The sequence below is a fragment of the Eucalyptus grandis genome, chromosome 1 (assembly GCF_016545825.1).
Source record: "Eucalyptus grandis isolate ANBG69807.140 chromosome 1, ASM1654582v1, whole genome shotgun sequence".
Taxonomy (NCBI): domain Eukaryota; kingdom Viridiplantae; phylum Streptophyta; class Magnoliopsida; order Myrtales; family Myrtaceae; genus Eucalyptus; species Eucalyptus grandis.
In genome coordinates this window covers 39,629,280-39,647,066 of record NC_052612.1, presented here as the reverse complement: position 1 = coordinate 39,647,066, position 17,787 = coordinate 39,629,280, and the positions used below count along the sequence as shown (strand labels likewise).

General features: G+C 41.2%; 1 pseudogene; it reads right to left on the bottom strand.

The window, feature by feature from the left end:
* Positions 1-13,539: 13,539 nt before the first annotated feature.
* LOC104457302 lies at positions 13,540-17,368 on the bottom strand (annotated as a pseudogene).
* Between the last annotated feature and the right edge of the window lie 419 nt (positions 17,369-17,787).

The following is a 17,787-nucleotide window of genomic DNA, read 5'->3' as shown; positions in this document are numbered from 1 at the left end:
TTGATCGCGCCATTGATGTTGACTCTGTATCTTCAAATACTTTCTAATGCGATCTTAGAGGCGGCTCGATGTGTTGTCAGTTGTCTCCCCTCTGCTATGCTTTGCCGGCTTCAATTTGGTGTTCTAGAGAATGTTTCTGCCAATTATCTCGTACTATTTTCTGATTTACTTTACATCTGCACTGCAAGTAGCACTGGATTTCTTCAGGCTTTCATTACCCAAATTCCATTCTTTCTTCTTCTTTATTACCACAATGCGACCATTTTTTTTATGAGCATCGAGATTTTCTGTTTCGGTTATATAGCTTATTTCGTGGATGATTCGTTACATCTCGGAATTTCGTGGATGCCAAGAAAACTATGTCCGTAAGCGGATGGATGATGGATCTACCAGCGGTAGACAACGGTTGTGGGCAATGTGAGGGACGGGGATTCGTGAACAGATGGGAGAGGAGAAGAGGAAAACAGAAGGGGAGTGGGGTTTGGTCCTTGATGAAACAAGACCATCCAGCTGAGACTAGGCAGGAGGACACTTTGAGAGAGCGATGGACCTCAACTCTTTCGAGGGGACAGCCCTCCGATCCTTGGCATTGGTATTGGTTAAGGTGTAACCTCATCAAAAATCGAGTGAAAAAAAAAAAAAAAAAATTCAAATACCCCGCATGGAGAGCGCAAAATGACCCTCGTGCTGTAACCCCAGCCCCCCTTTTTGCCTTCAAAATGTTGCCGAAAGCATGATTTTAGACGGTTGGGAGAGCAAAAAGAGAAGAGCCAGAATGCGTGAGTGGGAGGAGAGAAGGACGCTGGACGCGTTGGGTTGGCTCAGTGAGCGACTCGGTCCCCGATGCAACCGACTTGGCAGCTCCAGCACTCTGTGACTTGCTTGTCTCGTTGCTCCGTTGCGTCACGTTTGGCCGCATGCAGTGTGTAGTCCGCGCCCATTGATAGGGTAGTGAAAACATTTTCCTTTCCAAGGTTTTTTTCTTTTTCTTTTTTTTTTTAATCGTAGATTTTCTCATGTGAGCAAAAAAATAAAATAAAAGAGGAGACCGCATTAATATTATGGATTGCATATTCATATTCACTTAAAACTCATGATAAAGTAATTCTTTTGTCTCGATGCGGCGAAATTTACTACAAGTATAATGACCGATCCACCTTGAAAAAGATTTGCGATTACTTGCTTTCTTCATTAGACATTCAAGCACTGATGAATCATGAGGCGGGTTTTCATTCTCATGTCACATTATAACTCTAAAGCTCGAACATCCGACACAATACACGCTATAATAATTCAAATGAGTCATTAGTAATTTAGGATATTATCGCCGAGAAAAATGAGGGGTGTGTTTAGCTTTTAAATAGGCCCAGCTTGTTCCGAACGTACAGAAATATCATATCACATCCCTCTTTCCTTATGTCGGGGATGATATTGAAAGATGAAAACAAGGGCTCGAACCAAGTTAGCCAACTCAAAAGCCATCTTACACGTATCTAACTGATAAGGAATTAAGACCGCTTTGTTACTGGCGATGGAGAATTAGGAGAGATTTTGCTTAACGCAATTACAAAATTGAGCATTTAGTAAACAAACCACATACCTCGTAATCGGTGTTGGGGATCGAACGTAGGGGCTGGGGGCGCTTCAAGCATGCGCACGTGATGGCGCCACTTTGCTTAAACAAAAGTGAAAATGCATGTTAAAGTTTGGAATATCATTCAAAATTTTTTAAAAAGAAAGTATGTTTGTCATGGATGAGTTCCTTCCGAAGGCTTAATATAAATACAATGCTCGTCGTACAATTCTTTCGATAGTTTCTAGCTTTTATGGATTGTTACTAGAGAGAATTACGTTGTCATGATGCGTGATTTTCTTATTTGATGCTATATGTTAAAAAGATAGCCGGTGTGGAGCTTTTAATTTGATCCTAACCTTAGAGCATCCAATTCTTTAAAGTTGACACCGAGTAATGAACTGATTTTTCGAATCTCTCCATATCAAATTCGAGCTCGCATAGAAATTTTTTTCTAGTTGAAGCTGATCGTTCAGGCTGAGAATGTGCATTTGCTAGCTTGAATATAGAACGACATGTTGCACCACATATGTCTACGTGCATACGGCTCTCATTTTAATATAAATTAAGTACCCTGAAAATGTAAATGAACCCAGTAAAACAATGGTTTGGTATCATTCGTCTGAGGACTGCTTATAGCACGTGATTGGCTCCTTTCAAGAAGAGAAAAGAAGAATATCGTTTTTGACCAGTTCTTTTTGGGTCGGTTTGAACCGGTTTCTACGCACGAATTATCACTCTTTTTAGAAAGAAGTTGAACCGTGGGGGACCAGCAGGAGGCTAGTTTGATTACGTGCGAGTGCGAAGGGTCGACTTCATGACAGGAGAGCTCACGTCCTTCTCGAGGACACGGACGCTTTAGAGAGAAATATTACACGAGCTCTTAAGACGCCGCTTGTTAATGCGATCGCTCACTTTTCACAGACGTGAGTTCTCCTCCTAAAATGAAGGCCGTATGTCAATATTTTCATCGGCATGTGATGGTGGGTGGGACACTCCTGAGCAGCAGTACATTTGTTCACGCATTTGATCGCGTGGGGCTTGTTCCCATACGATGTGCATCGCCACTCTAACCAAGAACCCACTCATGTACGCAAAAGTTTAACAGAGAATAAAACTTACATTCAATGAAATCAGTGACATTCAAATTTCATTCAATAATTTTAGACATCAATGAGGCTTCTTGGCCTTATTCGGTTGGTGGGGGTTGTTGTAGGGGCGGTAGGCAGAAATACATGTCGATGCATGTCGGTGTCCTCAGGCGTGAATTCATTATCTTGTAGTTGGCGCCGTATGTCCTCCCGAGCCTCCACTTTGGCGATGCGAATCCAGACGTGTTGCAACTGACCGCGATTTTGCACAAGTCTCCCCCATACTGATAAGAATGCTGTGGCTTGGGCTAGCGAAGACAGCACCAAAAGATCGTTTCCCCTTATCCTATTAAGGATGCGGTTCAGACGATGTTCTGCTTGGTTGAGTCTTTGCACATAGCCTTCCCGTTTTTGAAGTCTGAAAACAATAAAATATACATAAGAGTTCCCTCGGGTATGATCGGTGTTAAAGTCGAAGGTGCCCTTTGGGTCTTTGGAGGACCTTGTGACCCCGAATAACGTAAGCGGATGGGGTTCAAGCGAATCCTCGATTACCTCGATTACCAAAAAAATAAAATTATAAATATATATAGACGCACACACGCCATGCACCTCACCTTCTCCCAATCAAAGCCAAAAGTATGAGATATAAAATAAATAAAAATGAAACACATAATCACCTCACTATCACACAGCTTCATTACACTCACTCTATATATAGCACACGATCAGCTTCTGCTCTTTTCCACCCCCAGCACACTTCTGTCCTTAATAAGGATAATGGTGCCCGCTTACTTCAACGATTTAATGAGTTCACTGCTGCCTGGCATGCATGCGATGAAAATGAATTCAACTTGGCTCTCACGTAAGTAGTGCGATTGTTTTTTTCTTTTTTTTTTTTGCCAGATTTTTTGGAGTAGTGCGACTGTTTTTTTGTTTTGCCAAGTTTTTTTGGCAAAAAAACAACCGCACTACTTACGTGAGAGCCAAGTTGAATTCATTTCATCGCATGCATGCTGGGCAGTAGTGAACTCATTAAATCGTTGAAGTAGGCGAGCACCATTATCCATATTAAGGACAGTAGTGTGCCGGGGTGGAGAAGAGCAGAAGCAGATCGTGTGCTATATATAGAGTGAGTGTAATGAAGGAGCTGTGTGATAGTGAGGTGATTATGTGTTTCATTTTTATTTATTTTATATCTCATATTTTTGTCTTTGATTGGGAGATGGTGACGTACATGGTGGATGGTGTCCCACCCACCCCCTCTTCTCTTGGTCTCCTTTCATCATTGTCTCCCTATGGCATGGGCAGTTGGTGAATCCCTTCTGGGTAACAAGAAAGGGTTGGAGACATAAAAGAGATAACAAACAAGACTCCTTTTGCATCACAACATGGAAAAGGGTAGAGGTCGTGAGCTGGGAGCAATGGGCAGGGGTCCTTTTTGTGTCATTTTTTCTTGATGAGGTGAGAGGAGAGGAGAGGGGTGTTTGACGATTTCTTTTGGCTTATTCTTGCTCGTTGCTTTCTTCATAGAGGAAGGGTCGGACGGATTCTCCTTAGGGTGGTTGCCCACCAAGCATTGTTCATTATTTTCTTCACGAGTGAGAGAATGATACTCGAACTCCTTTTGCCGTGAAAAATGAATCAGAAGCATGGGCAAAGCAAAACTGTCCGAAACCGGGCAAAATGATCATCCCTCGGAAACCGAAGCTCAAAAGATAGGGAGGCACGGGATCCTTTGAAACGTGTGTATTCTAAGATTGAATGGCGTCTTTAAGTGGGGGAAATATCGTGGACGGTGTCGCCACTCTAACCAAGAACCCACTCATGTACGCAAAAGTTTAACAGAGAATAAAACTTACATTCAATGAAATCAGTGACATTCAAATTTCATTCAATAATTTTAGACATCGATGAGGCTTCTTGGCCTTATTCGGCTGGTGGGGGTTGTTGTAGGGGCGGTAGGCAGAAATACATGTCGATGCATGTCGGTGTCCTCAGGCGTGAATTCATTATCTTGTAGTTGGCGCCGTATGTCCTCCCGGGCCTCCACTTTGGCGATGCGAATCCAGACGTGTTGCAACTGACCGCGATTTTGCACAAGTCTCCCCCATACGATAAGAATGCTGTGGCTTGGGCTAGCGAAGACAGCACCAAAAGATCGTTTCCCCTTATCCTATTAAGGATGCGGTTCAGACGATGTTCTGCTTGGTTGAGTCTTTGCACATAGCCTTCCCGTTCTTGAAGTCTGAAAACAATAAAATATACATAAGAGTTCCCTCAGGATATGATCGGTGTTAAAGTCTGAAGGTGCCACTAGTGCTGGAGGACCTTGTGACCCCGAATAACGTAAGCGAAGGGGGTTCAAGCGAATCCTCAATTACCAAAAAAATAAAATTATATATATATATATATATATAGACGCACACACGCCATGCACCTCACCTTCTCCCAATCAAAGCCAAAAGTATGAGATATAAAATAAATAAAAATGAAACACATAATCACCTTCACTATCACACAGCTTCATTACACTCACTCTATATATAGCACACGATCAGCTTCTGCTCTTCTCCACCCCCAGCACACTTCTGTCCTTAATAAGGATAATGGTGCCCGCTTACTTCAACTATTTAATGAGTTTACTGCTGCCTGGCATGCATGCGATGAAAATGAATTCAACTTGGCTCTCACGTAAGTAGTGTGATTGTTTTTTTCTCTTTTTTTGCCAGATTTTTTTGGAGTAGTGCGACTGTTTTTTTTGTTTTGCCAAGTTTTTTTGGCAAAAAAACAACCGCACTACTTACGTGAGAGCCAAGTTGAATTCATTTCATCGCATGCATGCTGGGCAGTAGTGAACTCATTAAATCGTTGAAGTAGGCGAGCACCATTATCCATATTAAGGACAGTAATGTGCCGGGGTGGAGAAGAGCAGAAGCAGATCGTGTGCTATATATAGAGTGAGTGTAATGAAGGAGCTGTGTGATAGTGAGGTGATTATGTGTTTCATTTTTATTTATTTTATATCTCATATTTTTTGCTTTGATTGGGAGATGGTGACGTACATGGTGGATGGTGTCCTACCCACCCCCCTCTTCTCTTGGTCTCCTTTCATCATTGTCTCCCATGGCATGGGCAGTTGGTGAATCCCTTCTGGGTAACAAGAAAGGGTTTGAGACATAAAAGAGATAACAAACAAGACTCCTTTTGCATCACAACATGGAAAATGGTAGAGGTCGTGAGTTGGGAGCAATGGGCAAGGGTCCTTTTTGTGTCATTTTTTCTTGATGAGGTGAGAGGAGAGGAGAGGGGTGTTTGACGATTTCTTTTGGCTTATTCTTGCTCGTTGCTTTCTTCATAGAGGAAGGGTCGGACGGATTCTCCTTAGGGTGGTTGCCCACCAAGCATTGTTCATTATTTTCTTCACGAGTGAGAGAATGGTACTTGAACTCCTTTTGCCGTGAAAAATGAATCAGAAGCATGGGCAAAGCAAAACTGTCCGAAACCAGGCAAAATGATCATCCCTCGGAAACCGAAGCTCAAAAGATAGGGAGGCACGGGATCCTTTGAAACGTGTGTATTCTAAGATTGAATGGCGTCTTTAAGTGGGGAAATATCGTGGATGGTGTCGCCACTCTAACCAAGAACCCACTCATGTACGCCAAAGTTTAACAGAGAATAAAACTTACATTCAATGAAATCAATGACATTCAAATTTCATTCAATAATTTTAGACATCGATGAGACTTCTTGGCCTTATTCGGCTGGTGGGGGTTGTTGTAGGGGCGGTAGACAGAAATACATGTCGGTGCATGTCGGTGTCCTCAGGCGTGAATTCATTATCTTGTAGTTGGCGCCGTATGTCCTCCCGGGCCTCCACTTTGGCGATGCGAATCCAGACGTGTTGCAACTGACCGCGATTTTGCACAAGTCTCCCCCATACGATAAGAATGCTGTGGCTTGGGCTAGCGAAGACAGCACCAAAAGATCGTTTCCCCTTATCCTATTAAGGATGCGGTTCAGACGATCTTCTGCTTGGTTGAGTCTTTGCACATAGCCTTCCTGTTCTTGAAGTCTGAAAACAATAAAATATACATAAGAGTTCCCTCAGGGTATGATCGGTGTTAAAGTCTGAAGGTGCCACTAGGTGCTGGAGGACCTTGTGACCCCGAATAACGTAGCGAAGGGGTTCAAGCGAATCCTCGATTACCAAAATTAAAAAAAAATAAAATTATATATAGACGCACACACGCCATGCACCTCACCTTCTCCCAATCAAAGCCAAAAGTATGAGATATAAAATAAATAAAAATGAAACACATAATCACCTCACTATCACACAGCTTCATTACACTCACTCTATATATAGCACACGATCTGCTTCTGCTCTTCTCCACCCCTAGCACACTTCTGTCCTTAATAAGGATAATGGTGCCCGCTTACTTCAACTATTTAATGAGTTTACTGCTGCCTGACATGCATGCGATGAAAATGAATTCAACTTGACTCTCACGTAAGTAGTGCGATTGTTTTTTTCTTTTTTTGCCAGATTTTTTTGGAGTAGTGCGACTGTTTTTTTGTTTTGCCAAGTTTTTTTGGCAAAAAAACAATCGCACTACTTACGTGAGAGCCAAGTTGAATTCATTTCATCGCATGCATGCTGGGCAGTAGTGAACTCATTAAATCGTTGAAGTAGGCGAGCACCATTATCCATATTAAGGACAGTAATGTGCCGGGGTGGAGAAGAGCAGAAGCAGATCGTGTGCTATATATAGAGTGAGTGTAATGAAGGAGCTGTGTGATAGTGAAGTGATTATGTGTTTCATTTTTATTTATATTATATCTCATTTTTTGCTTTGATTGGGAGATGGTGACGTACATGGTGGATGGTGTCCCACCCCCCCCTCTTCTCTTGGTCTCCTTTCATCATTGTCTCCCTATGGCATGGGCAGTTGGTGAATCCCTTCTGGGTAACAAGAAAGGGTTGGAGACATAAAAGAGATAACAAACAAGACTCATTTTGCATCACAACATGGAAAAGGGTAGAGGTCGTGAGCTGGGAGCAATGGGCAAGGGTCCTTTTTGTGTCATTTTTTCTTGATGAGGTGAGAGGAGAGGAGAGGGGTGTTTGACGATTTCTTTTGGCTTATTCTTGCTCGTTGCTTTCTTCATAGAGGAAGGGTCGGACGGATTCTCCTTAGGGTGGTTGCCCACCAAGCATTGTTCATTATTTTCTTCACGAGTGAGAGAATGGTACTCGAACTCCTTTTGCCGTGAAAAATGAATCAGAAGCATGGGCAAAGCAAAACTGTCCGAAACCGGGCAAAATGATCATCCCTCGGAAACCGAAGCTCAAAAGATAGGGAGGCACGGGATCCTTTGAAACGTGTGTATTCTAAGATTGAATGGCGTCTTTAAGTGGGGGAAATATCGTGGATGGTGTCGCCACTCTAACCAAGAACCCACTCATGTACGCCAAAGTTTAACAGAGAATAAAACTTACATTCAATGAAATCAATGACATTCAAATTTCATTCAATAATTTTAGACATCGATGAGGCTTCTTGGCCTTATTCGGCTGGTGGGGGTTGTTGTAGGGGCGGTAGGCAGAAATACATGTCGGTGCATGTCGGTGTCCTCAGGCGTGAATTCATTATCTTGTAGTTGGCGTCGTATGTCCTCCCGGGCCTCCACTTTGGCGATGCGAATCCAGACGTGTTGCAACCGACTGCGATTTTGCACAAGTCTCCCCATACGATAAGAATGCTGTGGCTTGGGCTAGCGAAGACAGCACCAAAAGATCGTTTCCCCTTATCCTATTAAGGATGCGGTTCAGACGATATTCTGCTTGGTTGAGTCTTTGCACATAGCCTTCCCGTTCTTGAAGTCTAAAAACAATAAAATATACATAAGAGTTTCCTCAGGGTATGATCGGTGTTAAAGTCTGAAGGTGCCACTAGGTGCTGGAGGACCTTGTGACCCCGAATAACGTAAGCGAAGGGGGTTCAAGCGAATCCTCGATTACCAAAAAAATAAAATTATATATATATAGAGAGAGACGCACACACGCCATGCACCTCACCTTCTCCCAATCAAAGCCAAAAGTATGAGATATAAAATAAATAAAAATGAAACACATAATCACCTCACTATCACACAGCTTCATTACACTCACTCTATATATAGCACACGATGCTTCTGCTCTTCTCCACCCCAGCACACTTCTGTCCTTAATAAGGATAATGGTGCCCGCTTACTTCAACTATTTAATGAGTTTACTGCTGCCTGGCATGCATGCGATGAAAATGAATTCAACTTGACTCTCACGTAAGTAGTGTGATTGTTTTTTTTCTTTTTTGCCAGATTTTTTTTGGAGTAGTGCGACTGTTTTTTTTGTTTTGCCAAGTTTTTTTGGCAAAAACAACCGCACTACTTACGTGAGAGCCAAGTTGAATTCATGTCATCGCATGCATGCTGGGCAGTAGTGAACTCATTAAATCGTTGAAATAGGCGAGCACCATTATCCATATTAAGGACAGTAATGTGCCGGGGTGGAGAAGAGCAGAAGCAGATCGTGTGCTATATATAGAGTGAGTGTAATGAAGGAGCTGTGTGATAGTGAGGTGATTATGTGTTTCATTTTTATTTATTTTATATCTCATATTTTTGGCTTTGATTGGGAGATGGTGACGTACATGGTGGATGGTGTCCCACCCACCCCCCTCTTCTCTTGGTCTCCTTTCATCATTGTCTCCCTATGGTATGGGCAGTTGGTGAATCCCTTCTGGGTAACAAGAAAGGGTTGGAGACATAAAAGAGATAACAAACAAGACTCATTTTGCATCACAACATGGAAAAGGGTAGAGGTCGTGAGCTGGGAGCAATGGGCAGGGGTCCTTTTTGTGTCATTTTTCTTGATGAGGTGAGAGGAGAGGAGAGGGGTGTTTGACGATTTCTTTTGGCTTATTCTTGCTCGTTGCTTTCTTCATAGAGGAAGGGTCGGACGAATTCTCCTTAGGGTGGTTGCCTACCAAGCATTGTTCATTATTTTCTTCACGAGTGAGAGAATGGTACTCGAACTCCTTTTGCCGTGAAAAATGAATCAAAAGCATGGGCAAAGCAAAACTGTCCGAAACCGGGCAAAATGATCATCCCTCGGAAACCGAAGCTCAAAAGATAGGGAGGCACGGGATCCTTTGAAACGTGTGTATTCTAAGATTGAATGGCGTCTTTAAGTGGGGGAAATATCGTGGATGGTGTCCCCCCCTCTTCTCTTCTCTTGGTCTCCTTTCATCATTGTCTCCTTATGGCTTGGGCAGTTGGTGAATCCCTGCTAGGTAACATGAAGGGATTGGAGACATAAAAGAGATAACAAACAAGACTCCTTTTGCATCACAACAGGGAAAAGGGTAGAGGTCATGAGCTGGGAGCAAAGGGCAAGGGTCCTTTTTTTGTCATTTTTTCTTGATGAGGTGAGAGGTGAGGAGAGGGGCGTTTGAAGATTTCTTTTGGCTTATTCTTGCTCGTTGCTTTCTTCATAGAGGAAGGGTCTGATGGATTCTCCTTGGGGTGGTTGCCCACCAAGCATTGTCCATTTCTTTCTTCACGAGTGAGAGAACGGTACTCGAACTCTTTTCGCCGTGAAAAATGAATCAGAAGCATGGATAAAGCACTACTGGCCGAAACTGGGCAACATGATCAGCCCTCGGAAACGGAAGCTCAAAAGATAGGGAGGCACGGGATCCTTCGAAACGTGTGTATTCTAAGATTGAATGGCATCTTTAAGTGGGGGAAATATCGTGGGAAGCCTGCTCTGCAATACTGGCAATCAATCATCGAAAGTGATGCGTCTTTCTATGAGAGTTCGGTCTAGGAACAGTCTCCTGCTCACGACCTACTGGATTGTGGTGGCTCCAAGCTTTTAAACAATTGATCATGTTTTGGACCAGAGCAAGCCAATTCCACTATTCCAGGGAATCGATATGCATAATGTAGCGAGATTATACCGCTCTCCTTAGCATTAATAAATAATGACGGGGTCCGGAGAAAAAGTGAATTCATTGATAATCATTAGTTGCTTAAGAAGTAATTTAAAGACACTCAATGACAAAACGATAATTCGTTACGTCTAGGAATTTCGTGGATGTCGAGAAAACTATGTTCGCAAATGGATGGACGATGGATCTACAAGTGGTAAACAACGGCTGTGGGCGATGTGAGAGAGGGATTCGTGAAAAGATGGGAGAGGGGAAGAGGAAAACAGAAGGGGAGGGGGGTTTGGTCCTAGATGAACCACGACCATCCCGCTGAGACTAAGCATGAGGACACTTTGAGAGAACGATGGATCCCAACTCTTTCGAGGAGACAGCCCTTGGATCCTTGGCATTGGTATTGATTAAGGTGTAACCTCACCGAGAATCGGGTGGTTTCTAAACAATATGTGATCAAAATACACACTATTTCTTATCGGTCCTAAATGTAATTTCTCAACGATATGAAACTGTATTAACATAATTTCTAAATAACATGTGAGATCTCATAATTAGTGACATCCAGTCGTCTTTAAACTAAAATTTGTTTAAAGATACTATTTTATATTTCCATTTGTCAATCAACAGAAGAAATAATAACAATAGGTTCAACAATAATAATCATGTTTGTGTAGATTAGCTTTGGATGGTTGGTGAAAAGATTCACGGTCATATTTAATATAATTGGCATTATCTTGTTTTATAACATGAACATGAACATGTATATCTACACATTTGATGTGATGTTAATTATATTACTTGTTATGACATGGTAAATGTTTTTATATGATATGGGCTCTAGTCATGGGTTGTTTTGCTCTTTGTATTGATATTATCATTGTTAAGGATGCCTCCAAGATTGATTTATAGTCTGACAATTTGATATGAAGACATGGCTAAAGGCTACACGTTCCCTACTCTATGGGATGCCTCATAGTGATATAATCAAGGCATTTTACGTGGTGGATTTTCCATTGTATTAGAAGTATATTGTGATGTTAACTAAATCCTAGATTCAGATGAGACAAAATCCGCTATAGATTATGTTTTCACCTTCAGTAGAGATACTGTAGTTTTGAAATCAACCAAACGAAATTGTGGGGGGAATGACAATCCTGCTAAACCAAAATTCAACTTGATTGATACAGATGATTTGATGATGTAGTTATTGTGGTTATTTTATAGGCTAATATTATGATCAATGTGAAATAATGGGTAGTAAACTAAGGTGCTACTAGGCACGTATGTGCAAATATCCTCCTACACTTCAGTAGGAACAAGAAGATAAGAAAAATATTTATTTTTGGTCGTTTGATAACAACCCCATTCTTGAAGAAAGGGAATATTCGTCTCAAACTTATATCTAAAAATGAGACTAAGTAATTGAGAAACTCTTAACAGATATTCCTTTGGAAAGAAATTGACACCTTATGCTTAAGTATTGCGATTGCCAAGTGACAATAACCATTGCAATGAAAAAATTTCAATGGTAAAAATGGACACATCCGATTGAGAGATGAAATTATGTCCATTAATTATATGAAGTTAGAAATGGATTTTGGCCAATCCTCTGGGAATGGCACAAGTTAATTAAAAAAAAATCAATAGTGATGGTAACCCAACCTATGTCGTATGTGATTGGTAATCCCATAAATTAGGTTCATAAGAGTAATAACAAGTCATTTATTGATCTAGTGCACTATTAAAAATTATTGTCCCTCCTAAGGTGAAAATAGTGCAAAACTACAAGGAAAAAGAGAAGAAAATAGTGCAAAACTACAAGGAAAAAGAGATTGAGCTAAGCTCTTAATTAAATTCCATAGCCATTATTGATAGTGTATTAAACTACATAAGGCACTTGATGGAATCGCTTATATAAATGTGGAGTGGGGCCGCTCCTATGAGAATTATTGGCGATAATATCTAGAGCACTTTTGAATAAACTAAGCACACGCATGGCCTATTAGAGCAAAATCCATTGGATAACAAACCTTGTGGGAATGCAACGTGATTGGTGAAAATCATGATTCACAAAAGAAATTTCTTGCTTCATAAAAGTTTCAAGCTTCACCAATTATTTCGTAAATTATGTTCCATTCTTTCTAGAGCTAGTTCATAACCTAACAAGCACCAGCTACGATGCAGTACTCTCAAATAACCCAGCATTATTCTAATTTCTCGTTTCAAAACTTTTTGAAATATGTAGAAGATTGTTGGATATTTCAATAGTTTTGAAATAAGTATGAATTTTTGTAATGGTATTTTACTGTTATCAATTTGTAATGGTTTTTTTTTCCATTAATTTTGCAAGGGTCATATAACGGCTTTCTAACGGTTGCACGACTTTATAACATCTGCTTTATTTCTTTATAAACCACAATTATTTGTAATAATTATGTATTAATTATCAACATATTTATAACAGTTTGCAAACGACTCTTTTCCTATGACCTATAAATAGTTACTTTGAACATACTTGAAAAGTGATATCCACATATGAAAATCAAAATATCGTTGCTTTTTTTTTTTCGCTATTTCGTCACATATTTTTATTTTCATTACTAGGTTGTACACATAATATTATTCTATTTTCTTTTAATATTCAGTATGGAATATAAAAGAATGTCTGTTGTATCTTGGGAGAACAGCCTCTGAAGCCTAAGTTTCGTACTTCGAGGAGCGAAATTATCCTTAAGATTGTTGGAAGAATATTACAAGTGACCTTTCAAATGTGATGACCGTGTTCAACCAAGAACGAACTTCAATGCAAAGGTTTAGTTGATGGCTAAAGATCAGGACTATGAATTGCATAGATATATTTGACATCTCAAGGAGCAGCAATAGATTATCCGCACATTGGACATACTTTGATGTTATGTTTTCGGCTGAGGAGGGCATAAACCGCACCATTTGGGAGTAGATCTGCAGCAATAGGAGGAACATTCTTTCTGGGGACATTTTTGCGAACTTGGGCGTGAGATTCTGCTTCATGTTGAAGCATTTGAGCCAGCTCTTGAAGCGCCAACTTTCTAACCTCAACATTCTCTTCAACAATGGGATTCTCTATGCCAACATAAAGGAGACCAATTGCGATCAATGCAGCTCCCAGAAAGAGTAGGAAGCAAGAAAATAGAGCAAATACACAAGGCGAATGATCTGATCCTGGAGTTCCACCTACATTGATTCCAAAAAGTCCAATGATGATAGATAGGACAAGACCACACCCTCCAAAAACTCCTAGATTGTGTGTAACAGTGAGGCTCTTATCCTAGAATTAAAAATAGGAAAATGTGAGCAAACACTTGGCATATAAGAATGAGAACAAGCAACATATCATACTTTCACAACACTTCCACCGCACTGAGCCAAACAAAAAAATATAGAATAAAATGGTTATTGGACATATTATAAAGAGTAACTGCATCATTGTTTTATATATAAAGGTTCACCAGTGGAATGATAAAGCTCGTCGACATGAATGATTCTAGAAGGAGTCCAGTCGGGAAACCTCTAAGTTAGTTGTTGCAATTTCAAATGTCACTACCACCAAGTATCACAACCACCAATGGTACCCACCAATCTACAAAACTAATGCTAACTTATAAATAACCAAAAACAGAGGCCTTATCAGTGACATAGCTCATTATATGCTCAATACCTGCATGTAATAGCTCACAAAATTCAGAAGAGAAAAGGCTAAAAGATATTGTAACTGTAGGAAAACCTGTAACCATGCACGACTGTACTTTGCAAGACATCTTGTATCGTAAATAGCCGGCCACAGACTGCTTCTTGTTACTCAATTATTTACCTTGTGCTCTTTCGTATGCTTTCTAGCAAGGTTTGTGCAGCATTCCTAAGTGCTGAAGAAGCTCAAATACTATTTCCTCTCTCACTCTAATAACCTAAAATGGCGACAAGCCAGGCACACTTACAGATAATGATCTTTCAAATCTAATAACCTAGATGTGCGACAAGCAAAGCACACTTATAGACAACGATCATTTCGCTGGGAATTGTTCCATTAGAAGAATAGAAGTGTACCTAGGTTGATAACCTTTGGATCGCTTGATTTAAAATCATCGTAAATAAATGCCCGCCTTCGAGGCTTCTCCTATCCATGAGGAGAAAAGGGAACATCTAGCGTATGTATCATGCATATAATATGCATTAAATTACTTTTGCTTCTAACAAAAGATGGTGGCATAAGGAGCACCTGTTCATAAGCATCAATTCAATTTCATCAGCTGCACCAAAGACGTTTTTGTGGAATAATCTAGAAAAGAACCAGGAAAAATGAATTAGCAGAAAACCAAGAAAATGACAACAGATGCAATGTAATAAGTTTTCTGTAAACTAAACTAACGCTGTGTGGAAGTATAAAAATTATATTTGATTACATTACTGTCCAAATCCGATTAACATATGCTAATTTCCAACATTAGAAGGGTAAAACATCAAATGGAAATGAAATCATCAAGTGCAAAACCCAATGTATCTCAAGTTCTGGGACTCAAAAAAGATAATAGGAGGATCTACAGAACTATAACCAGAACCTATGGAACCAAGAAACTGTGCGCTCTGTTGCATGAATAGCCAAAGCAGAAAAGTCACACCTACATTGCTTGCTTGATTTAACTCTCTTCCCTTTTTATGAGGTAGTCGACAGAATGAATGAGTAGTCACGCTACAGAAATGTGGCAAACTTGCTACTCCCAGTACATAGAATGTTTGGAGTAAAACATCGCCAGTGAACATCCAGAGAACCCATGTCCACAAGCCAATAAATCCATTGCAGCATTCTTTTTGAGGTAGAAGGAGATCAGACCTTCATGAGGCGGGCATCAAGATTCGCCTTATTTGTTGACAGCAAACACTGCTGTCTGTCAACAAGGCATTTGCAAGTTTAGATCAGACAAAAACTATACACACATGTCATCCATCGTGGCAAGCGACAGGCAAGATGTGCCACAACCTCATGAATGCTTTGTGGGATGTTAGAACCTCCAGCAGCAAGCAGTTCCTACGTAAAGAATGACAAGAAAATTAGTGGTGCTTTTGGAAATAAAAAATTGCAGAAAAGAAGATACATTCCAGGAAAAAAAAATTACAAATCTGATGGACAAACCTGAACTTCCGAAAAACCTAAGATGTTAATAACGGCAGCAGACCCTCTGATGTGCAGTGACGCAAGTAAAAAATTTTGAGCCTGCCATGACCGTAAAACAATGGGTATATCATCTTCATCGATGCATGATGGATCACCAGCCGACTGCCCTGACATCTCAAATGGAAGGCCACCAGCAACTCTAACTGGAACCTGTAAGGAAATGAAGTCAAAATCAGAGTACACCATACATTTGAGGCTTACCAAATTATGTAGCAGAGAAGGTGGAAAGAAACAGCGAGTCTGTATGTACTTGTTCCCATGACACTAAGTCTTTGTGATCTGTGGTCTACTACCTGGTCAATCTTGAGCCCCGGGTCATTATTCTTCAAAACTGTAGTGACATATGAAACTCATTGAGAAATTGACATTCCACCTGGGCTGTACTCATACCTTGATTAGTCAGAATTTCCAGTCTCTTTCCACTGTGATAGAAGCTTTGCCGTAACATGTTTGAATGTTCACATTAACCTAGGCAAGACTGAGCCAGATTGTAATCTTGGCAGCCTAACAACCAATCTTTTACTACATTATCTCAAAACAGGACTGGAAATTCTGTACCACACCATTTTTTTTGTACTTGCTCATTCCACAAGGATCTATTGGAGGTGGAAAATAGGTTTACAAGACTCTTGTGGCATTGTAATGTCTATTTAGTGATTATAGTAGACTGGCATTTACTGAGCTATCTTCTTCCTGCTCACACTCACAGCAATGTCAGAAGCAAACTGAGGATCAAGAAAACAAACTACAATGAAGAAAAGGATACTTGAACGGAAAAGGAAGTTTACTGGCTCAGATGTTCAGTCACAAGTGTATCACGGACCTAAGAAAGATGTCCGTGCGGTGACTCTTTGTCGAGAGGGTCGAAAGGCAGGAAAACCAAGAGTATGAAAGGCATTGAACCAAGTCAAATGCAAGCAAACCATCTTAAATCAATCTAATTTGAAAGACAGTAATCAGACATCTTAAGAATATCCGAACTTCAAACGCAAATAATCCCTTCTAATTTGTAAAAAACCGTCCACGAAAGGATATGTCAACCATTACACATTTTGATTGCCACATAGAGAAGGTGCTTCGTTCGTTCACTCATCAGCCTACTTTCATCGCGCAGAGAAATACTTATGGCAGGATGTAGCCACTGTGCATTGCTCAACCATGATTGGACGAATGGGTGATCAGCCACTACATGGCACCACCAAGTGGGGCCCACTGGCCGCTCCCAGCATGGAGTTGCTGTGTCCGCATTTGCGACATCATCCTCGCTATCCCCAAAGTCAACGGGCTGGACGAGTTGGTGTATTCTAACCCAGCCAATCGGCACCCAATGACCCCCTCGAAATTTTTCTAGAGAATGGCCGCGGCACTGTTTCCGTAATCCTGGCCGTGGCATGCAACACTGTGTTGACATCCAGACTCGCGCTCCTTCGTTCTCCTCCTGCCCGTCTAAACTCTAAGGCACAAACGAGCCCATCGGTCCAGAGATCCTCGCCCAGCATGCTGCCTTCGCCAGCACGAATTCCCGCAAAGCCGGGGGCGATTCCTCAATTCAAAGATCGAACATCAGTTCTCACCATCGCGTAATGGCGAACAGGCTATTGTGCAAGCGTCGTAGGAAAGGCATGCGCGCCAGATTGGGTTTCCTAGAATTAGTTCATGGCGCGATCCTTCCAAATCCAGGTAATGCGGCCAACGCGAAGTCCACGCCCGGCTGTTCCAGCCCAGCAGAGTCGACACCGACACGATCAAAAACAAAAGAAAATAAAAACAACGAAACTTAAAAGGCACGCCATACGAAATCTCTGGCATCCGTCGAGGTCATGGAGAAGATTTAGCTCTATAAGGAGAGGATCGGGAAAATTTAACCGGAAAGAGGAAGAGCGAAGAAGAGGGACGGAGCGAAGCTGCGGGGGAGAACGGGAG